This window comes from Ursus arctos, unplaced genomic scaffold (genome assembly GCF_023065955.2).
Source record: "Ursus arctos isolate Adak ecotype North America unplaced genomic scaffold, UrsArc2.0 scaffold_14, whole genome shotgun sequence".
NCBI lineage: Eukaryota > Metazoa > Chordata > Mammalia > Carnivora > Ursidae > Ursus > Ursus arctos.
Window position 1 is genome coordinate 11,850,551 of NW_026622808.1, and position 23,909 is coordinate 11,874,459.

The window sequence follows — 23,909 nt, forward strand, 5'->3', positions numbered from 1 at the left end:
TTTTTAAGATTTTTAAAAATTTATTTGTCAGAGACAGAGCATGAATGTGCACATGAGCGGGAGGAGGGGTAGAGGTAGAAGCAGGCCCTGTGCTGAGCAAAGAGCCTGATGTGGGACTCGGTCCCAGGACCCTGAGATCATGACCTGAGCCGAAGGCAGACGCTTAACCCACTGAACCACCCAGGTGCCCCAGGAGAGAGAGAATCTTTTTTTTTTTTTTTTTTAAGATTTTATTTATCTATTTGACAGAGAGAGACAGCAAGAGAGGGAACACCAGCAGGGGGAGTGGGAGAGGGAGAAACAGGCTTCCCGCTGAGCAAGGAGCCCATGCGGGGCTCCATGCCTGGACCCTGGGATCACGACCTGAGCTAAGATCACCTCAGGTCACGACCTGAGCTGAAACGGCCACCCAGGCGCCCCTAGGCAGTCTTTATTCTTGAATTTCTGCAGTTTTGTTTGCTTCCTCATGAGTCCCTTTCTTCAGGCATCTTTATTCCTTTTCCCTGTTGATTCCTCCTTTCTTGACTCCTTTTGAAAGCATAAGCTGTGTAGATGAGATGCAGTGTCTTATGTACTGTGAGGAACCATGAAAACTGTTTGACTATCCAGTCGGTATATTTAGGATTATTTTAGTTTAGGTCTGGGTATGATGTTTGTACTTACTGTTAACTATCATTAATATTGGATGTTCACTGGGTTAGTATAAAGAGTGATCACCTGTAAAGCCTTCTTTCAGTAGGTAGAAAATGTACCTTAAGATGAGAATTAACATTCGTCTTCACATTAATGGCAGTAGGTGATACTTGTATTTCAAGGGAAGTATAGTCATTTTTATAAAGAGGATAAATTGTAAGTTGCATAGCAATTCTGAGTACTATATTGTTGAAACGTGAAGAGCAGACTTTACTATCCTGTTAGCAGTCCTAATGTAAAACTAGTTTGAAAAGTGCAGTCTTGAATTATTTAATACTTTGTATTCAAATTATGTGAAATACCATCCTTTTTAAAATTTTTGAATGGTACCCTAGGTTGTTTTCTTAAATATGGTTTGCTGTGTTTTTCCTCCCTGTCTCAATTTGAGTCTCTGGAGTCTGTTCTATTTTTACTCGTGGCTCCTGCATACTGAAGTGGTCTCTGATTTCATGCTCTGCAGATCAACAAGAGATCTCTTGTAGGATGAGAATTGGGTAATAGGTGACTATTAGGGGAGTAAACAGTTCTTAGTAAGTTGGTAAACATTTATTGAGTGTGGTGTTTTCAGTAACAGCGGTTCTTTACCAGATATCTCTTGGTACTATGACTAAAGATAATTCTAGATTAAATGCAGTCGTTGGTTTTCTGCTGTAATTGCTAGAAGTGATTTTTTTTCTGGTGTTGTTGAAGCTCTATATTCTATATGTTTAATTTTTTAACTTTTTTTTAAGGGATCACTGAAACCAATATGTATGAAATATTTACGGATTGTTGGAAATAAGCCAGGACTGTTGAATTTTAAAAAGTCTTGTAGATCAAACCACATCTTCATTATGAAATGAAAGTAAAACAACCCTGTTTAAAATTCAAAGTGAGCAACATTTATTCTTTCCAGGGAAGCAGAATCTGCGTGAGGCTGGGGTTGAACTGTTTGATTATTTGTTAGATTCCCTTTGCGGGACATTGCAGAGAAGACCTAATGACACCTTCTCCCCCTCAGTGATGAGCCTGAAGTTGCTTGTTCGGAGACTGGGGCTTTCTTGCATCTCTGGCCGTCTGGTGCTCTCATTCCACTGGTTCCTTCTGGGTGTCTGGCCCAATAGGACGTCGTATCGGACTTAATTTTGAGTCCATTTACTTTGCAAAACTGATTTAAAATTTTCAGATAATTTTGTTTCCAAGGTGAAGCTTGATCTTTTATTTCTCGGGCACATGAATGCCTATAGTAAAGCAAAGCTTGTTTGAACCGGAGGACATTTCTAAAGGCAGGTAGAATACTTACTTGGCATTTTCCCACACTTGAACTCTTACCACTTTTACTTCTTAAATTCTGGTTTGTCTGTGTATTCAGTTTGCTCTTTGACATTGGTGTGCTCAGCCCTTTAGTCGTTCTTTTAAAGTTATGTCATTTTTTCCCCTGAGTTTTGCCTGCTCCCCACTCCCCCCTTTTTTCCGGGCAGAGAGCCGCACGGGACTTTGTTTGTTGGATAGGCAGTTGGTATTTATGTCAGAGAGAAAGGACAGGAGATTTCAGGAGAAGGGCCCACAGGGTGTGATAACATATTTATTACTGGAACATATTCACTACATGGAGCCAGGGCTCCACAGAGAAATGGCTGATTTGTCTGGGATTGGAAGTGTTCGGAACATCCTGTCTTACATACCGGAAAGCAAGAAAGCTATCAAAGGTCGATGGGCAGGCAACTTTATCACTGGGCAGGGTTCCCATTGGACAGATTGCTCCGTGGGACAGTTTGGGTGGATAAAATGAGTACTAATTATGGATTAAAACACAGTGTGTTAAAATCCATGACTTCATAATACTAAAGCCAATGACAACAGCAACAGCCGTAATAGCAAAACACCTTAACAGTCACCTTGGAAGATGTGGAACCAACACCCTCTAGGGTAAGAGTAAAGAATCAAGTATTCATCTTTCAGGACTTTCCTGGGTAACCCAGTAGTCGATAAAGAGAAGTTTTTGTGTATAATAGTATCCCAGCTAATAAAGAAAGGAAAGAATTAGAATATCTCCATTTCACAGCCTAATGAAATAAAGGCGGTGATCGTTACTGAGTGCAGAAGCTGGTAGGTGGCGGAGTGGTGGCTCTTGCACCTGCAGGTCATCAGTAGAGGGACCAGCTGAGACGTGCTTCCTGGTGTGATGCAGTGGCACCCCCGTGAACTTTTCTTGTAAGAAACCTGATTCTGGGGGTGCCTGGGTGGTTCAGCCATACAGCGTCTGCCTTTGGCTCAGGTCATGATCCCAGGGTCCTGGGATCGAGCCCCGCATCGGGTTCCCTGCTCAGCGGGGAGCCTGCTTCTCCCTCTCCCTCTGCTCCTGTGTTCCCTCTCTTGCTGGCCTCTCTGTCAAATAAATAAATACGATCTTTAAAAAGAAAACAAACCTGATTCTGAATCTGATCAAGCTTTTACATCTGCCAATATAAGGTCCAGAAGAACTTGTTCAAAGACCCCGTGAGAGGATGTACTTGTAAAATCCAGAAGTAAATTCTATAGGACAGGTGTCTTGGTTTCAACCAATAAGTGACAAGAAAAGAAAACAGCTCAGGGAACCTATAAATTAAAGAGACATGCTTATGTGGGGATCTTGTTAGGATGGGTCCTGGTTCTAATCAGCTAACTGTTAATTAGTCTTAAGGAGCAAAAGGGAAATTTGAGCGCTAGATAGGTGGTGCTAACAAATGGTGAATCTCTTAGGGTATGATAACAGTGTGGCTATGTTTTAGAACTTAGGTGGAAACACTGGTAGATGGAAGTATGACATCTGGCGTCCCTTTTGCTCTGCGGCTGCAGCCATGAGAGTGCTCAGGGTTCAGAAGAGGCTTCCCTCCAGTGCCCTGCGCTGTGGCAAAAAGAAGGTCGGGTTGGACCCCATGATGCCAGTGCAACCACCAGTGCCAGCTCGTGCTGGTAGATCCAGAAACTGATCAGCGATGAGCTGATCATCCAGAAGCCCGTGACCGCATTTTCGGCTCCATGCCAGAAACCACTTTGGGCATTGATAAGCGAAATGGTCCTGGAGTGCTCAAATGCCCGAGAAGGTGGCCTGGATGAGGAGGACCAGGGCTCTGTGCCGGCTGCTGAGAAGATACTGTGAATCTGAGAAGACAGGCCCATACCTGGAAGTGAAGGGTAATGTGCTCCAAACAAGCAGATTTCCGTGGGACACATCCACACGCTCAGGGCGGACGAGGCTGCAAGGAGCCTCTGGCTAACCAGGCTGGGGCCTGCAGGCGTAAGACCAAGGGTGCACGTGAGGCTGCAAGGAGCCGCTCCCGGCCAAGAGGGAGGAGATCATGAAGACTTTGTCCAAGAGGAGGCACCAAGAGCTAGAACCCCCCTTTCTTCTGTCTGTACGCAGTGGCCTCAGCGATTACTGCGATCAGTTATTCAATAAAACAAATCTTTATCCCCCCCAAATAAAGTATGACAGCTGGAATTTACTTGGACATCTAGGTTGAGGAGGTAGGGTTGGGGATGTAGGTAGACGAGGTGGGCCACGTGCTGATGGTCGACCTGCATGGTGGGACATGGTACATCATTTTACTGTTCTACTTTTCAGCTGAAAAAATTGCTGAGTTTTAAAAGTCATATGTTGATGTTTTGATCCTATCTGAATTGCATAAAATTCAGTTATGTGTGAGGAAAATTTGTTTTCTCAGTTGTTAAATTTTTTTCTTGAGCTATTTACTCAGACTAAGATGAGTAGAACTTTTTGGTGATGGTATTTATAATTTGAATTATCTGTGAAACTTGAATTCATGCCTTATTTTTTCAAATGTAGGGTTATTTTTAATTTATCATCAATTCCTGCTTGTCTAATGGTATACATTTTACTAGGGTGTACCAAAAACTATAGGAAAAAAATATGGTGTAAATATTCCTGAACTATAGGCTTACGAGAAGATTCAAGAAAAACCATGAGTATTGAATTAAACATGGATATGTTGCACAGTTAAAATGAAAACTTGCCCTATCATTTAAGATAAAAATGAGGTTTGAAAGAAATTTATGTTTCAGGATATTTGTGTTCTCTGTAGTTAAGAGTTTTTTATTTTGTCAACTTCCTAGTTTATTCATGGGTCTCTCTCCTGGTTGGGCTAAGGCCTTTTTTTGATATTAGGATTAAAATTACTTCTGAGACCCATTCCTTTTACTTAGGCATTTTCCTGAGTACTAGGCGAGCTACGTCAAGAACCTTTTTTCGTGTTTTTGACTGGGTGTCCTGGTTGTCAGTTCTTTGAGGTACAAACTGTTAAGTTGTGTGCTGAATGGTAACAGCAGTAACTGGCCGCTCTCGGTTGTTTTCGTGTCCTGCTGCTTATTCCTCATGGGAACGTGCTTTAATGTTGAGGGTAACCTTGGCTCTGTCTTCAGGATACGGAGGGTTTAGCGTTGTTTTAGAAACCAGCGGGGGTACCAGCATGTTTGTTTGCCTCAGTTTTTTCTTTTGGCCAAAAGTCTTTGCTACTTTTTTCCAGAGATGTCCCTGGAGCTTTAGTCTCCAGAGTTTTATCTGCTGCAACTGAGGAGAAATTTACGAGTAATATATTTTTCCCCCCTTCCTGGAGTATAGTGAAATCTCTTACCCTTATACAGGAAAAGAGGGCTTGACCTTCCTTGAAAATTTCATAGCTTTTACGCCATAGGATCATGTAAAAATTATCTTATATAACAATTAAAATGCAGTCGTATCAGATTTAATTCTGTGGCCATTTAACAAATATTTGGGTACCTTTTTCTCTAAGAGTAATACTTAAAATAGCAGAACATAAGAGTCCTGCCGGCACAGCGTTTACATTTAGTGTGGGAAGACAGATAATAAACTAGATGATTAAGTTAAAAATGTGGTGTGTTAGATTGTGATAAAGTGCCCCAGAGAGAAAATAAGGCCCAGGGAGAATGAACAGTTGCGGTCGGTGCTCTCCAGGCCTCTGGACTAAGGGCTGCGCTCTGAGGTGGGAGGACAGTCTGACAGGAGCACGGTGGGAGTGGCGGGATAGTCTTCATAGGTAAGGACTTTGTTCTTACGCTGACGTGAGACAAGCCATTAGAAATGCTTCCGCATTGAGAGTGACATGATCTGGGGTTCCTGGGTGGTGCAGTCGGTTAAGCATCCAACTCTTTCTGCTCAGGTCCTGATCTCAGAGTCCTCGGATCGGAGCCCCACATCAGGGCTCCGCGCTCAGCAGGGAGTCTGCTTTGAGATTCTCTTTCCCTCTGCTCCTGCTCTTGCACATGCTCGCACGCTCTCAAATCTAAAAAGAAAAAAAGAAAAAAAAGAAAGAGTGACATGATCTGACTCCTGTTTGAACAGGATCAGTCTTGGATTGCGATGTGAGAATATGGACTGCAGGGTGACGGGGGCAGAAGTGGGTATGTAGACTGGGTGTGAGGCTTCAGTAGTAGGTCAGACGGATGCCATAATGGCTTGGACCAGGATGGTGGCAATGGAGAGGATAAATGGCTGAATTCTTTTTCTATTTTCTGAACAGAGCTGTCAGGATTTACTGGTGGATCAGATGTTTTTTGGAGTGGTACATGCGTGAGCGAGAATGTTTCAGGAGGCCTTGTTGTTGGTCTGAGCAGCTGAAAGGATTGGACATGGCAGTGAGGTGGAAAGACGGCAGGACCAGGACATTACCAGGAGCTCAGTTTGCCTGTTAGACGTGGATGCAGAGGAGTCATGTAGGCAGCTTATCGTACATGATCAGGAGTTCAGTGAAGAGGGGCGCCTGGGTGGCTCAGTCATTAAGCATCTGCCTTCAGCTCAGGGCGTGATCCTGGCGTTATGGGATCGAGCCCCACATCAGGCTCCTCCGCTATGAGCCAGTTTCTTCCTCTCCCACTCCCCCTGCTTGTGTTCCCTCTCTCGCTGGCTGTCTCTCTCTGTCAGATAAATAACTAAAATCTTAAAAAAAAAAAAAAAAAGTTCAGTGAAAGGTTTGGCTCAGAGATGTAATTGGGAAGTTGTATGTAGATTGTATGTAAACCGTGCGGCTGGATGGAATCAGAGAGAAGAGAGTTACGGAGTAAGTTTTGGGGCACACCACCGTTAAGCAGTCAGAGAAATTAGCAGAAACTAGTGAGGGGGGCAGTTATGAGGAGGAGTGGTTGGAGAGGTAAGTGGAAAACCAGAATATGGTAGCCTGTAAGCCAGCCAAAAAAGTTTCAAGGAGGGAGGAGATGACCTGTGTCAAACAAGAGGTCAGGTAAGATAAGGACTGATAGAGGATCACTAGAGGGGAATGGTGACTGAGAAAGACGGTTTCAGGGGGTATGGTTGGGGGCAAATGCCAGGTCAGTGAGAGCTTGAGAGAATGGGAGGGAGCAGTTGGAGGCATGGATACAGAGGAGTCCTCTTAAAATACCCCACTCCAAAGTTGGGCTGTAAAACGGGAGCAGAAAACTGGGACACTAACTGGAATGTGCTTGGGCGTCATATTTCTCTTTGTGAAGGCTGGAGAAATGATAGCGTGTTTGTTGATGGGATTGAATTCAGTAGGCAGGGGAGCATTGATGACAGAGGGGAAGGTAGGAATTTCTGGAGCAGTGTCTCTGAGTGGGGGAAATGAGATAGGATCGAATTACAGCCCTGTTTGGAAGCCTGAGCTGGGAGCATGGGCGGCTCATCCAAAATACCACAGAGAAGGTGGGCTAATAAAGTGTATGGGCAGAAGTTCAGGGAGCAGGTGGCGCTCTGTAGAGTGTCGTAAATTTCAGTACTTACCTCCTAGGGTTTTTGTGAAGATTGAACAGGTTAATACGTATAAAGGGATCAGAACAGACTGAGCGCTCAGTGTTGACCACGGTCATCATCACTTGTAGACGTAACTGTAAGTGATTTGTATATGAGACTGTTGAGATGGTAGTGTGTGTTTATACAGTTACAGTTACTTACATAACCAGTGTCCTCCAGTCTCTGTGTGGCACTGTGGAAACACTGCCTTTTCACCGGAGCCGTGTGGGTCAGGCTGTAATTTCTGGTTACGCCATGGTTTCCTGCAGAGATGCCACGGGAGATGCTGCTCACACAGCGCATCAACTTGAGCACATCCCGAAAAACAGGATTTCCGTGCCTCGAATCACAGACATTGTCGTTTTATGTTGATGGTTTTGAAGGTGTTTTTTTTTTTTTTTTTAATAAATGAGTGAAAGTTCCTTTAACAAAACTGTAACATTGTGTAGTAGAAAACAGAGTTCTTTTTATACTTCAGTTAGGATAGAAGTAGCAGAGAAATCCACATGTATTCATGTAAATTTTATTTGCAGCCTTGGGGCCAGTTGGGAAGCTGGGAGAGTGGGACCTGGGGATACTTGGGGAACCTGCTTAGACCCATACTGGCTTTAGGTAATACTCCTATCTTGAAAATGAGACAATACTTAAAATCTGTAAGTACGTCGGTGTCGTTTTAGGGCGACATGGGGATGTAAGGGTGAAAAGGGAGATACCCACAGAACTTCTGTCGAGAGACAGTGTTTCTCTGATGGAGGATAAGATCTTGAATCCCAGGGTCTGACTGGGTTGTTGGGTAAGAAGTAATAGGACTGGAGCAGGCGGGTTTGGTACGACAAGACCCAGGAAGGTCAGAACCCTTTAGGGGCTTTTAAATGAGCTGGGAGCGCTGGAAACTGGAGAGAGGACGGTTAAAGAGGACTTGATTTGAATTCAAGGTTGGTAATTGAAAGGAATTTAAAATTTACTGTTTGAAATGCCTTTGGACCTAAGTTATTTTCATATAATTATGTTTTCTGGCACCCCTCATTGATAACTGAGTGTTCACTGTTTGAAAACAGCATTCTGAGATACAAAATAGATGTTTAAACCTAGATCCTACAGTCTGTTTATCAGCTAGGGGAGTAACATTCCGCAAGGAAGGTAAGCGTTGTGATGCTGTGGGTTTTCGTCAGAGGGGGAGACTGACTACCTTTAGTGAGAAGGCTTCATGGAGGAAGTGATGGCGTGGGATGCCTTTGGAAATGGGTGTTTCAGGTACCCGCATCATTGTTGGTAGGAAAGAGTAGTCTCTGCATGTGGTATATATCGTTCAGGTGAAAGTGAAATCCAAATAAATTTTTCAGAGCATGCCCCCTTGCCCCCATGCATGGGTTTCCCCCAGTGAATCGTTTGGAAGTTTGTGGGCAGGTGGGTGGGAAAGAGTAAAGGGTAAGGGGGTGTGAAGCCCAAGTAAGCTCTGGTAGAGTTAGCAACCACATAAAGAAATCATCAGTTTCTGTGATGGTGAAAGGGAATATGCTCGAAAAGCATAGGAACATAAAAATGAAAAAAAGCTATAAGCACAGCAAAACAATGTACTATGTTCTTAGTTTTTACAGTTAAAGTGAATTTTATTAAAAATCGCAACAAAGGCAAAGTCAAATTTTCTTAAAATAACAGTTCTTAAAGTAAATTTCTTACAGATAAATGAGCGCAAGGACCCAGTAGAAAACCAGACAAGGGCAGGAAGTCTATTTATGGAAGATTGCACTCACGGAGGCAGTGTTAAAGCTACGCTGAGGTACTCTTTCCCCCCCACCACGAGCTGTACCATTTAGTGGCGAGGACCCTGCCACTCCTCAGGCCTCCCTGGCGGTGTCCAGCGCTCGCTCCCCATTAGTCCCCCCACTCTTCCGGACAGTCACGTTGTATCCCATGAGGAAAAGCGTCCTTGCACAAAAGAAACCCACAGAAATGGAAAACAATTAGGAGGAAGTGCAACTCAGACAAGGAGAAGAAAACATTTAAAAAAGAAAAAAAATGAAGGTGCTGTTGAATATTCGGTTTGTCAACAGGAACAGAACTCTATGAAAAAGGAAAGGCGTTCTTGGAAGATAAAACTGAAGAAATCTACCAGAGAGTACAACAAATAGGAAACTGTAAAAAAGGAGCACATATTTTTTAGGAAGAGTGAATAAAAGTATTTGTGAATATTGTGTGAATATAATTGATGAGAAGTTTTTTGAAAACTTTGAAGGTGTGGTGCATTAGGCAAAGTTAAGTGGCAATTTTCTCAGTTGTGTCAGTTTTTCTAAACATGGAATGTAAACAAAAGGGTAAAAAGTAAAGTCCAATAATGCCAGCTTGCTGTATATAAAAATGTACCAGTTGGCGTTTCCATCTACTACTTGTTGGCCCATGTCTTTGCCAGTTCTGGTTAAAATTGAGAATCACTTCCCAATCTTAAGATATAAGTGATTTCTTTGTATCTTTAGAAAAAGTTAACATCCGTTTATTGGACATTTGTATTTACTCCTCTGTGCAGATGTTGGGTTTAATCTCTCACTGATTTGTTAGTGCTCTTTACCTGTTCAGGGATTAGCTCTGTTGTGTGTGTTTCTTCCTCAGTTTGTCTTATGGGTTCTTCCCCCCTTTTTAAACCTTTCAGAAATTCAGAGTTGTTTTTTTTTTTTTTTAAGATTTTTTTTATTTGTTTGACAAAGATCGAGACAGCCAGCGAGAGAGGGAACACAAGCAGGGGGAGTGGGAGAGGAAGAAACAGGCTCATAGCAGAGGAGCCTGATGTGGGGCTCGATCCCATAACGCCAGGATCACGCCCTAAGCCGAAGGCAGACGCTTAACCGCTGTGCCACCCAGGCGCCCCAGAAATTCAGAGTTTTTGTGTCATCAAGGTTTGTTCTTTTCATTTGTGGCTTCTCAGTTTTCTTTTTAAGATTTAAGACTTTTCCTAAAGCAAGATCATAAAAATGTTCCCACCCCATCCTCCCATATATTTGTTTGTACTTTTTGGTCTTGTTTTGTACATTTAAATTTTTTGTATTTGGACTTTTTTGTTGTAAGGATTTAGGTGGAGATTGACTTTTTTCATATGATGAACGAGTTATCTTACACCATTTTTGACTAATTCATTTTTTCCCTCTCCTGATTTGAAATGCTGTCATTCATTATATACCAAATTTTCATACAGGTGCCTTTGTCCCTTATCACTTGGGTAGTTCATTTTTGAAGTTTTGATTAAAAAGAAAAGTCACCTTTTTCTGTCTGTAAGCTTTTAGGATTTGGTGTTCTGAAAAAAAAATTTTTTTTTTTTAATGTGTCTTAGTATGAGCTTTTGCATTAAATGTCTTGGGCACTTTGAAGGCACTGCTATAAACTTAGGTCTTGCAATTCTCACAAAATTGTGTGTGTGTGTGTGTCCCCTTTTCTATTTCCTGTGTTACCTCTTTCTGGAACTTCTGTTAATAAGGTTAGATTTGTTGGTTAGTGTGGGAAGGTTAAGCAGGAGAGGAATGGGAGATGAGGTCAGACAGCTGAAGAGGAAGGTGTGTGCGAGGTTCTCTTGGACATTGTGGGCCCTGGTGACTTGGGCTGGGACTCGGGTGGGGAGCCGTGGGGGGTTTCATTCAGCAGGGGAGACGCCATCTGACGCTTACTTGAACAGTTCCATTCTGACGCAAAAACTGCACCTCTCAGTCTTACTGAAGATGTACTTAGAGTAGTAGTTAGAACACACTTTTTCCGCGGCTAGAAAAGTTTGCCCCCAAATACTTAAAAATTCAAATGGTGTAATAGCTATACTTTTTTTTAGATCAGACTTCAAATATTTGTGCGTGTGTGGTTTAAGTAAGTAGATTTTTAGTGCAGTGTTTTATTCTTGAATAGCTTATCAGTTAATGTTGGACTATATGTTTAACATTTATTTTAATAAGTTTAAATTTTGTTGACATTAACCCTTTTTGCATTGAGATTATTTTTACAAATTTAAAAACTGTTAAAAATAGTGAACACTGTTTAAAGAGCAAATGTTAATACTGGTCTTCAGATGTTAAGGAGGGAGTACTGGCGTCCGTTTGCTCAAGGATCGTACTCACCGGAATCACCTTGGTAAATTCCATCCACCGCCACGCCCTCCCTCTTCCCCCAAACCCACGGTTTTGATGGAGTGAGTGACATTGAATTTATAGATTAATTAGGGAGATTTGACATCTTTGTGATACTGAGTTATCTTTCCAAGAACAAAATCTGAGTTCCTACATATTCATGTCTTTAGTGGGCATTTTATTTATTTATTTTTAAAGCATGTTCTTATTCCATCAGACTTCAGTTGCTCCTGGGGACAGGTCATTTTTCAGTGTATTTTTTGATTAATTAGTATTTATGTTTATAAGAAACCTCTTAATTCGTTTAATTTTTTAAGTGACCACTTTGTTAATAGTTTTTATTTGGTTTGGGCAGTTTTCCTAACTGTACAGGAATCATATTCAGATCTCTTTATATTTTTAACCTGTGTCCATTGTCCAGTTGTTCTAAAACAGTTAAATATTTATATTGTTTTTTATTAAGAGTATATTAACCGTGTCATACACTTTTGTTTTATTTTTCTTTCCTCAAGGAGCGTCCATTTTATTATTTGTCTTCATTTCTTGTTTTCCGTGGTAGTTGTCATGGCAGGCGACCTTGTCTTGTCTTGTTACCTGACTTTAATGGGAAATGTGATTTTCACCTTCTTGGCATGACGTGTTAGGCGTGTATACATAATCCTTAAGGAATATATGCATCTTTGCAGCCTAACGTATATTATGTGGTAGGTCTTTCTTAAAGATACTGGTACTATACGTATCTCTATTTTATTGGGATTCTCTTCCATTTAACATCATAAAATAGATCATGTATACTACATGTTATGAAAGAATTTCAGCAACAGTGAAAATGAATGCCTTTTCTCCTTGGACCTTGATGTGATATCTGCTAAAAAGATGGAGCCTTCCTTGAATTTGTGGAAGATTGACACTTTTAAAATTTATTGTCGGGTTGTATTGACTAATGTTTTATTTTAGTAAGAGGTTAAGTGCCCAGTGTCCGAGGCCTCATCATGCGGGTTCCACACCAGCCTCTCTGTCACCGAAGTTCTCTCGGGTTGTCAGTCTCCTCAGCTGTGAAGTGAAGGAGGAGTCTGCAGCTCGTAGGCGGGGAATGGCAGCCAGTCTGTGGGCGCGAGCGCTGCCGTTGCGATGTACTTGCTCCCTTTGTTGGCTGTACCCTTCTCCCTCGTGCTGTCGCCAGTCAAGGGGTCATGCGTGGTGCAGGAAAGAGGGCCTGGAGGACTGTGCTCCAGCAGAGCCGAGCTCTGGCCTCCTCCCGACGGACAGGTTGTCTGTCAGTCTTCTCTACCTGCTGTTCAGTGTTTTGACCCTCCAGCTTGTCGGATTGTTTGGAGACAAAGTGAGTTGGTGTTATATATATTGCTTATCTAGACGGGTGTCTAGAATATAGTAAATGCTAAATGGTAGTGTTTGCTGTTACTTCAGATTTTTGTCAAGGGTATTCTCTCTGCTGTTCGTGCACAGTTGGCTTCATGAAATGGGAAACTTTTTTGGGATATGGTTTAATAAAGTTTAATAACTTGATTCAGTTAAAGTTGAATTTACTGTGAAAATGTCTGGGACTGGTGTCTGGAGTGGTCGGGGAGGTAACTGCCCACATTGCTCTCAACCTTGTGGAGGTCATCGAGGTAGGTGTCTGGTAGAACCAAGTGGGACTAGAGGACACTCTGCCTTTTCCTTGAAAATCGCCTGCTTCATCTGCGTCACAACACTTAGTAGCTTCACATGTACTGGAGACCTCGTCTTCTTCTTCTTCTTTTTTAATTTATTTATTTGACAGAGGAAGACTGTGCGTGCACGAGTAGGGGGAGCAGCAAGGGGAGCTGCAGGCAGAGGGAGAAGCAGACTCCCCGCTGAGCAGGGAGCCCGACGCGGGACTCCATCCCAGGACCCCGGGATCATGAGCTGAAGGCAGACGCTTAACCCACTGAGCCACCCAGGTGCCCCTACTGGAAACTTACGTCATACTTACTTTGGTTTCCTCTGTTTCATCTTACTCCTCCTTTATCCGCCCTAAGTTCACATAATTGTTTTTTAGTCCTGCTAATCGGTTTATCTATTTTTCTTCTGTTTCCTGAGTGACTTTATGTTTCTTTAATGCCTTTATTCTGATTTTTATTTAGCTTAATACATTTAATTTTAATTCTTGACTAAGTCGATAATATTTAGGCTTGCATCTTCTTCTGGGAATAGCTTTATTTGTGTACCAAAAGCTTTTATCTAGGTAGTTTTTATAATTATTACTTACTAGGTTATCTGTATTAATTTTAATTTCCATCTTTTTTTTTTTAATAAGCTCTGTGCCCAGTGTGGGGCTTGAACTCACCATCTTATGAGATCAAGGGTCACGGGCTCTCCCGACTGAGCCAGCCCCGCGCCCCTGGATTCCGTCTTTGAATGGAGTCACTGAGGGAGAGAGCTCATAAATGGTGAGGTCTCCTTCACCAAGTGGAGTGGTTTGATTGCTAAATTTTGAGGTGTCGTGGCCTAAATCAGTGGGATCTGCTCTCATCCTGTCATGTGTTCAGCCATTTTATTATTTTTGTCTTTCGGTCTTTCAGGACTGAGATAGTGATCGCCTTTATGTTTACCCAGTTTCCTTGTATTTGAAGTTTTGGCTCTAAATATATACTCTGAAGGTTTTGTTGTATATTGTTTGATAAACATATCTTCCTTATAGACTTTATCATTGTAAAAAGCGACCCTTTTCTGCCACCTTTCATGTTCTTTCCTTTGAATTGAACTGGTTTTAGGAGCATGTTGATATTTGTATGGTCTACTTTTGTCTTACCTTCATTTCTAACCTCCCAGAGTGTAGTTTTTTATGTTTGTCTCCTGGCGATCCCCTACTATTAGATGAAAGTTAGTCTTTGTGGACCCACGTGAGATGCTTTGTATTCATTGACATTAATGCTGTATGTTTGGTTTTGCTTCTGTAATACTGTTTTCTTCATTGCCTTTTTGCTTGTTTTTTTTTCCTATTTAATATTTTTAAATGAAAACATTTTACTTACTTTTTAAAAGAGTTCTTTATCTTAGAGAGTGAGAGCGTGTGCACGCTTGGGTAGGGGCACGGGCAGAGGGAGAGAGAGAATCTGAAGCAGACTCCCTGCTGAGCATGGAGCCCGGGCTCGGTCCCCGGACTCGATCCCAGGACCCTGGGATCATGACCTGAGCTGAAGGAAGATACTTACCCGACTGAATCACCCAGGCACCCCTCTTTTTCCTCTTTAAAGTACATTGTTTATTTTATTTGCTGTCCCCCATCTCCTTTTGTAAGTTCTGTATCCTGTTTCACTAGGTCTGAGGTACCCTTGATGGTAAGGTGCCTCGTTACTCGATAACCACGATGGTGGTTAAGTGCTGCCGAAGAAACTGGGACGTGCTATTGATGGTGATACACGTGCTGCTTTCGGAGACACTAAAAAGTGAAAAAAATGCATCTCAGTATAGCTGAGATAAGGTGGTTTGTGTATAGTTCTGTGGTTATTACAAAGCTGTAGCTTTAATAGATTAACTTTTGTGTTTATCAAATAGATTTTTGTTTGAGGAGTGCTTGTGTGTTTAGAAATGTCTGTCAGTGGCTTTCACAAGTGAAATGATATTTTGGCTGACTATAGAATTTTTGAGCTACATTACCTTCCCTTAATAATAAACATTATTCTTTTGGCCTCTGGCATCTGGGGTTACTCCAGAGAAATGGAGGGCCAGCCTGACATTTTTCCCCTTTGTAGGTGACCTCCTTCTGCATGGGTATAGGTAGGGTTCTTTGTCCAGTACCTTCATCAGGATACGGCCATCTGGGTGAGATTCCCTGTTACGTTTTCCTGTTACGCGGTAAGCCATTTCCGTCTGTGATCCGAAATACTTTCTTCCACATCTTTCACTGAGCTTTTGCTCTGACACTTCTTTCCTCGGGAAACACCAGTTTTATGCTTGTTCATCTCCCTGTCCTGTCTTCTGTTTTATTATTTTTCTAAGTGCTTCCTTTGTCCTTTTCTGTTGTGTTCTTTGTAGTTGCTTGAGATTATCTTTCGTTTCCTAGCATTGTTTCTTCAATCGCGGGTCTGCTGCTTCCCTCATGTGATGGTTTTCATGCTGCGGTGGCCTCAGCACACCGTCCAGGTATATTTCTTTATGTCTGCGAGCAGCCCTTTCAGTTTGTCTCCTGTATCTCCCTCTTAAAAAAAAAAAAAAAAAAGCCTTTATTACTTCTTGTGGTAAAAACAGGTAAAACCACATTGTTTTTGAGAAGATGGGTAAAACCAGTTACAAAGCAACTAATACCAAAATTTATTCTCCAAGGGCACAAAACAAGTGTTTTAGTAGATTGTTGTATCAAGTCCTGCTGTTAGAGGGCTTTTATTAATGACATGAAATATGGAAACGCCATTATTCACATGTAGGCTTCAAGATGCTTCTTTGTACCCAGTAGAAGTCTGTTTCTGCCGTGTGTGCTTTGTGGGTGAGGGGGAAGTGTTCACAGACCTTTTTTCTCTTTTTTCCTATTAATCATTAAGTCTGTTGATTTTTTCCCCCCACTTAGTGAGTTGTAGACTAGAAAAAAACTCATTGAGATCATGACTGACAGGGTGCCTTCATCCGTGTGGGTCAGAACAGACCTGGCTGTGAACTTGTCCTCTGCCGACTTGCTCTGGTTTTATTCTGAAGAAAGGAAGTGATCAACACTGTGCCCTTTAACCTTCCTTCCAAGTTGAAGGACACAGTAAAACGGTGAATGTGTGAAAATTGTGGTCCCTAAGAATGAGACTCTGGCTGTGGCTTAAAAAAAAGACACAAGACTTGTGTACTTGTAAGTATCTTAGCTGTTTAGGGAATAGGTTCTCCCATGGTTTTGTTTGTTCGTTTTTTTTTTAAGATTTTATTTATTTATTCTACAGAGATAGAGACAGCCAGCGAGAGAGGGAACACAAGCAGGGGGAGTGGGAGAGGAAGAAGCAGGCTCATAGCGGAGGAGCCTGATGTGGGGCTCGATCCCACAACGCCGGGATCACGCCCTGAGCCGAAGGCAGACGCTTAACCGCTGTGCCACCCAGGCGCCCCTGTTCGTTTGTTTTTAAAGATGGCCAGCCCACAAGCTTTCTTCATGTTACTGTGCGTGTTGACAACGTTATCTTAATTATTGTCGTAGACATGCCTTCAGTGTGGCACGTGGTGTATGCCAGCAGCATATTCAGTATTGTGAAAAGCCTGAATTTACTTGAGTCTTAAGTCATAGCTTATCTTTGTAATTAAAATGATCCGTATCTTAAGGGTTCCAAACATAACACGTAAACACACACTTAAGCTGTGCTTGGTTGCCCTTAATGTGGCATCTTCCTAAGATCTATAGATTTTTAACTATTCCATTAACTCGCCAGATAGTTAGAGAAGACCCGCTACGTGCCAAAGACTGTAGCGTGGCACGGATCGGATTGCTGGGCTCCATCAGTAAACACCCATGCCCTTTTCGAGCTGCGTTCTTGCAGGGGGTGGGGGAGGGGCACAGAGTTAAGAGAACGGTGTAGAGGGCTGTGGGCGATATAAAACAGGGAAGGGGGCTGAAATAGGGAGTGTATATGTGTGTGGGGTTGTACTTGAAACTAGGCGGACACCAAGGAATTGAGTTAGGTGAGGGAGAGCAGTTCGCCCAAGCCCAGCGAAGGAGGCGGAAGGTTGGCGAGACATGCTGGCAGGTTCTGAAGGGCCCTGTGGCCGCGACCACCTTGCCGGCCTGACCAGACTCACCCGTGTTAAAAGATCCCGCTGGCTGCCGGGTTGAGAACACACACCGTAAGTGTCACCCACGCACACATGTAAGTGACATTCATGACCAAAATGAAAGCTTGACCAACAGTATCTGTGTTTCATTGTTTCGTTCTGTTAGGGAAAGGTGCTGCTGGCGTCCCCCCAGATCTGTTTCATGACCGCATGACTTGTGGTTGGGAAACGCCTGCTGAATGTGATGTGGCCTCTGATAGGTAGGGCTGTGTGTATTAAGGGAGAGAGGAAGAGAGGGTAACACAAAGAAGGATACAAACTTCAACATTATACACACACTTAGCTTAAAAAATAATTAAATATGAGGTATACCAAAGGCCTAATAATGAAGAGCCCCACCCCCCAGAGGCAGGCAGCTACTTAAAAAAAAACCTTTTTGGTGCAAATTTTGTGGGGCTCTGCATTTCTAAAACGCTAGTAGTGTTTATTTTTGTTTACCAACTTTAGACATTGTTGACTTCTTGCTGTGACAGATGTTTTCAGTCCCACTTCTCACTATTGACCTCCTTCACCAGCCCTGGGCGCTTGTGGAGTGGGCGCGGGCGGCTGGGGAGGGGGTTCTGCCCAGAAGATTAACTACCACCTTCCTGCCGCCCTCCTGCCCTCCCTCCCCTCCCTGGCAGCAGCCCCTCCGGGAGTACCCTGGGCTGCTCCCTGCACTCTGCCTGATCCGTTCCCCTTCTCGCATCCACTTTCCATCTTCAAGAACCATGCGCCGTCTGCCTTGTCTTTCAACAGAATAGTTTTAGTTAGATGGTTATTTTAAAATTTGTTTAGATAAATTTAATTATTAGGAAGGAGAGGAAATGAACACATGGGCTCACACTGGCACTGTGAATGGGAATATAGATTGGAGGTTGGCCACAGTTTTTGTTTTTTAATACGTGCAGTGTGTGTGTATTAGGCATTAGAGATATATTTACAATATTTGATCTTTTTAAAACAAATTTTAAACATTTCCCCATGTCATTAAATGCTCTTTCAATGTACTTTAAGTAGATGCATAGCAGTTTTCCATATTCTGTTACCATAATACTCCCGAAATTTTGACTTTGAGGGTGTTTTTGATTTATAAATTATTTAAATTATATAGCTAATGCTTCTGTGGATTTTCCTTATGAACAATATTTACATGTTTTCTTGGATTACTTTCTCTTAGGAGTGGTCATCATTGCAGCAAAGAAGAGCATTCTTTGAGGTTCATTCTTTCTTTCGGTTTTATGAAATGCAGCTGGCATACAGCGTGGTGTAAGTTTAAAGTGTGCGGCATCATGACGTGTAGTGTAGTGTGAACCTCCGTCACTTTACACAGTTACAAAGAAAAACGGTGGTCTTCTCCCCCTTTGGATGAGAACTTTCAGGATCTCCTGCCCTCGCAGCGTTCGGGGCTGGCAACAGCTGTGTGCGCCCTGGCTGTGATGTCGCCCGTTATCTTGAATGGAAGTTGGTCCTGTGTGAGGTTCTTCATAAGTATCACCACTTGCCTTGTAGGAAGGTTGTGCTCATGTATAGTCTCACTGTCATTGTATTAAAAGTCCCTTTTTACTATGTTCTTAGTACTATCAGGGACTTCTGAAAATGTTCTTGATTCTGCCAGGTAAACAGAAATTACCGTAATAATTGCCGAGAAAAGTTGGAACACTTCTTGACAGTTTTGAAGTGTGTGTGTGTGTGTGTGTGTGTGTGTCGTTTTAAATGTTTGTGAGAGCAGTTGTTTGTCTTTTAATTTGTTATGGCTATTCTGACATGGAAATTTTTTTTTACTTGTCCAATTACTTAGGCTTTCCTGTGTTTTCTTCCTTTTCTTTAACACTTAGAATGTTTCCTATTTCTAAGATCAGATAAGACTCTGGAAAATCTGAAGGTCGCCTGGAAATGGGGGATGGAGGGAGAAACTTGACAGCAGTTTCTTTAAACACAGCTGACCTTTGGCTTGTGTTGAGAAAAATCCATCCTAGTAGTTGAATTTTGGTTTGTTGCCGTCTTGCCCTGCACTGTAGCGGTGTTAAATTATTAGATGCTTCCGTGGAAGTACTTTATAACGTGTAAATCTTTTTAGATGGAGTTGGAGTTATGAGTACCAGTAGCTTGGAGCTCTGGGTAATCTGGCTAAATAAACTAGTCTTCCACTCAAAGGGCATGATGCTTCAGCTTTCTCCAGTGAGTCATGGAATGTCACCAGGGAATTTGTCACTATTTGGCATAATTCCGTTAGGAACTTCTGGTGATAGTTGAGTCCTTTTGGGGGAAAAATTAACTTATTTACTTTTAGACTAAGAGAACTTTTACTGACCCTTTAAGTCATTTATAAATAGCAACATGTTATAAAAATGTTTAAAAATTACTGTTTAAAAGGTCTACATGGTAGTGGGCCATGCAGCATAGGAAACAAAGTAATACTGGGAAGCGAGAAATTGGCTTCTGAGTTGGCTGCAGCAGATTGGTATTATTTTGAAGGGATCCCTGTTTTCTGAGGTTGTTGGAATCCTTAACCATTATAAAAATGTCCTGAAATTTCAATGTATTAAAATCTTTAAACTGTAGAAGTAAATTCCTATGTCTGAGAAGTTGATTGTAAAGAGAGAAAAATCTGTGTAATTGAACACAATTACTGATGGTTTTGGTGTATTTTTTCCTCCGACCTTCTAAATACGCGTTTGTTTGCATATTGTGTAATTGTATGTTTGTTGTCCTCCTTACTGAACAGGGCCTGTGCGGCTGTGCCCCTCTCTTCACTGTTAGTGTTGATTTTGTTTGTAGATGTTGTGATCGTGTGTTGCTCTCCTTAGTGAACAGTGCCTGTGCGGCTCTGCTGCCGTCTTCACTGTTAGTGGGGATATAACACAAGAGCCCGTCACATCATTTCTCATTTAGACTTGCTTTGGTAAACATTTTAATTCCAGTTTTTCATGTAGGTGCTTAGGTTTCCTGTGTGCATTTCAGTAACTCTGCAAGGATCTCAGAGTTGTGTCATGGGTTCTTGGCACGCAGTTGACACTCCCCCTTGCGATGCGCCCTGCCACCTTTCCTCCCTCCGGTTGTCAGGGCACAAGACCGTGAATTCAGGCCGAAATCTTAGGTTTTACTGAAATGTTTGTTCGTTCTTTTGACATTTATTATGCCCATTAAACCACCCAGCACAAGTGAGCGCTTTTGGTGTGCATAAGGTGCTAAAGTGCTTCTGCAAAAATAATTCAGTATGTCAGTTCCTCGAAGAGCACAAAATACTAGCAGCCTGTACATGTACTTAAAAATGTCAGTTTGTGGAAAGTCTTTTTAGTTGTTTTTTTTTTAACCAACACTGGCTCATCTTCACATTCTGGTTCTCAGCTGGGAGACCCAGACTAGCCGTTAATTTTCTAGTCTAGGCTGTAAAAGGGATGGCCCCCAACCTGGTGGGGTTTGCTGTGTCTTCTAAGCCCGGGCAGTGTGGGGATCCATCTAGGGTTGCTTCTGCCCTCTGGGTCTTTAGTGATAGTGAGGGTGCTGGCTTCCTGGTACCTTGGGGACTCCAGTGGACCTGTGCCCTACAGAGAACAGAGGAGAGCACCGTCCCACGCGGGAAGAGAAGGGCAGGTGTGTTTCAGAGGTTGCACGTGTCTGTCTCATCGTGTGTGTTCAGTTGGAGTGGCTGCTAGAGCGTATGGCGTTGAGAAATCTGGAGTACCGTGACTGGTGACCGATTCCTGCCCGGTGGCCCACATCACAGGCTTGAGAGTAAGAGCAGCGGCGCCCGCAGTCTCAGCCTCAGGATCTGTCACACAAGGAGGTGGGCAGGTGCTTGGCTTCCATTTGGCAGGCTCCACATTGATCTGATTTGTATATTGGGCTTTTATTGTTGTGATAAAATACACATAACAGAATGTATCATGCTAGCCCTGTGTGTGTCATTCATTGGCATTAAGCACACTCCAGGGCTGCCTATATCGAGAACATTTTCATCGTCTCAAACTGAAATTCTGTACCCGTGGCAAATACTCCCTGTTCCCTCCTCCCCAGTCCCGTGTAGCCACCACTGTCTCATTGGGCTGCTCTCAGTACCGTGGCAGAATCACAGCACGTGTTCCTCTGTGTCTGTTTCCTAGGTTTGTGCGTGTCGTAGCGTGTATGCAGTCCTTTCCAAAGGCAGCATGACACTCCACTGTGTGTACAGACGGCGCGTTGTCGGGCTGTTGGGAACGATGCTGCTGTGGACCTGGGTACCAGTGTCTGTTTGAGCCCTTGCTTTTCATCTTTGGGGTAGACAACTGAAGTGTGATTGCTGGGCCATACCGTCATTCCACTTTAGATGCTGTGAGGGGCTCCTGTGTTGTCTTGACAGCAGCTGCTCCATCTGACGTTCCCGCCAGCAATGCACAGGGCTTCTGATTTCCCTACATCCTTGTCAGTATTCGTTGTTTTGTTTTGTTTTCATTTTTTTTAAAAAAATAATAGCCATCCTAATTGGTGTGAAGTGGTATCGTCCTATAACTTGGATTTGAGCATCTTGTCGCGTGCTCCCTGGCTGTGTGTGTCTTCTTTGGAGAGGTGCCTGTTGAGGTCCTCTGTCCATTTTTGAATTGGGGGTGTGTGTGAGTGGATGAACTTCCCGTTCTGGGTGTCAGTCCTGTGTCAGGTGATTGCAGATCTCTGCCATTGTCTGGGGAGCCTTTGACGCACAGGGTTTTCATTTCAGCGAAGTCTAGTTTACCTTTCCCCCCCGTGTTGCCTGTGCTTTTCATGTCATATTAAAAAAAAAAAAAATTGCCAACTCTGATGTCTTGTGTTTTCTTCAAAGACTTCTATAGCTTTAGCCTTTATGTGTAGGTCTTCGGTTCCTTGTGATTCCTGAATATGGTGTAGGAGCCTGACCAGCTGTCCTAGCACTGTTTGTTGGAGACGTGGTCCTTTCCCCGCTGAGTGCTGTCGGTCTCTGTGACGAAAATCATGTGACCATATATGTGAGGGTTTATTTCTGGGCTTTTATTCTAATCCATTGATCTGTGTGTCTTTTTATGTCACTACTACACTGTTTTGATTATTGTAGTTTTTGTAGGAAGCTTTGAAATTAGAAAATAAGAGTCGTTCATCTTCTTTTTCAAGATTGTTTTGGCCATTTTGGAGTCCCTTGAGGTTCTGTATGAATATTAGGATGGGTTTTTCTTTGTCTGCAAAAAGTGTTTTTGGGATTTTGATAACAATTTTTTTGAATTTGTACATCTCTTTCGGTAGACTTTTTGCATATTTGAAGAGAAAATTTGGTTGTTTAAGGGTCTCATTTTAAAAACATCTTTCAATCTCTTTAAAGTGTTCGTCCTTTTTACTCCTACGCTCTGTGTGTACATACCTGGAATGTGGGTGTGATACATGTGATTTAAAGAGGCAGGTAAAGGCAGCGTGTAGCTACTACTCAGGGAAAAACAGTCGCGTGAAGCATTACCTCCATGAAAGCAGAGTGTGGATAGTCAGCGGACGTGTGAAAACGGAGGCCTGTTCCTTCGGGTGCACTAGGAAGAACGTGTATTAGGTAGAGGTCGTTAGTAGGAATGACGGGCGCCTCTGGACGCCGGAGGACAGCATTGCCTGGAGCCTGGACCTCTAGTAGAGAGCTGGGAGTGCGCCTGAGAGCCCTGCTCTGGACACCCGGTGCCGGTGCGAAGCTGTAGTCTGTTTGGCCAGGATCGAGAGTGAAGGGGCTAGAGAGCGTGCCTGCTGAAGCGGAGTCCTGTCGTGGTCAGAACGGACGCTGGTTGGAAACCCAGAGTAAGCCGATCTGTTGTTGCTAGCGCCTGCTCTCCGACCCCGCACGCTGCGTAATTAGAGTCAGGTGTGATTGTGCATCCGTTTGCATCGCCTAGATGTAAATGTGATTTTGGCAAACTCTCATGGTAGGTACTTGATATAAATCTGTACATCAACAAGTGCTTTCTGAAGTGTGTGGTTAGCATGGTTCTTACTTTAAGCATAGCGTTTATACTGAAGGGCTCGTGTGCTGTAGCAGTCAGGTGAGGTTTTGCGTCTCCTCTCCCCTACATTAATGGCTCTCCTCGAGCATTTACAATATAATTGAGTTATAAAAATAAAGCTGAATTAATTTATATGGGCAGAAGGTGGCAAACTCTGTAATACAAAGTGCCAGGGAGCACAGATGAGACAGTTAACTTATTCCTGGTTTGGCGTGAGGAAAGGGGGTCGGATATGGTTTAGGGGAAGTTCAGCAGTTGTCAGCGTGAGCACCCCTGTGGGTGTGTTCAGGGGTGCAGGGGCCATATAATAAAAGGTGAATGATTGGAAACTTCATTTTGAAGTCGGATCACAGAGGACCGGAATTATGTCTGAGAAAGAATAATCTGGTGGCAGGTTGCAGTTTGGATTTCCGGGAAAGACAGCGGAGGCTGCTTGGAGAGAGGTTAGCCATCAGTAGCCGACTACAAGGCTGGGTGACCGAGGGGAAGGGAGTGATGGAAAGTCAAACGGAAGAATGGTTTGGGAGGGAGCGTGAGCTCAGGGTGAGCTCTGGTAGGACTGTCCAGATCTCCTGAAAGGTAAATTTGGAAGTAATCCCCTACAGAAGGTAGAATTTGAAGCCT

General features: G+C 43.0%; 1 protein-coding gene and 1 pseudogene across 1 annotated transcript in view; both read left to right on the forward strand.

Annotated features, from left to right (window-relative positions):
* UBE2G1 (ubiquitin conjugating enzyme E2 G1) overlaps positions 1–23,909 on the forward strand; it is a 100,084-nt gene that overhangs the window by 25,797 nt on the left and 50,378 nt on the right. The gene's annotated exons all lie outside the window — the stretch shown is intronic.
* The window catches only part of LOC125283740 (60S ribosomal protein L19-like), a 29,135-nt pseudogene continuing 5,226 nt past the window's right edge, over positions 1–23,909 (forward strand).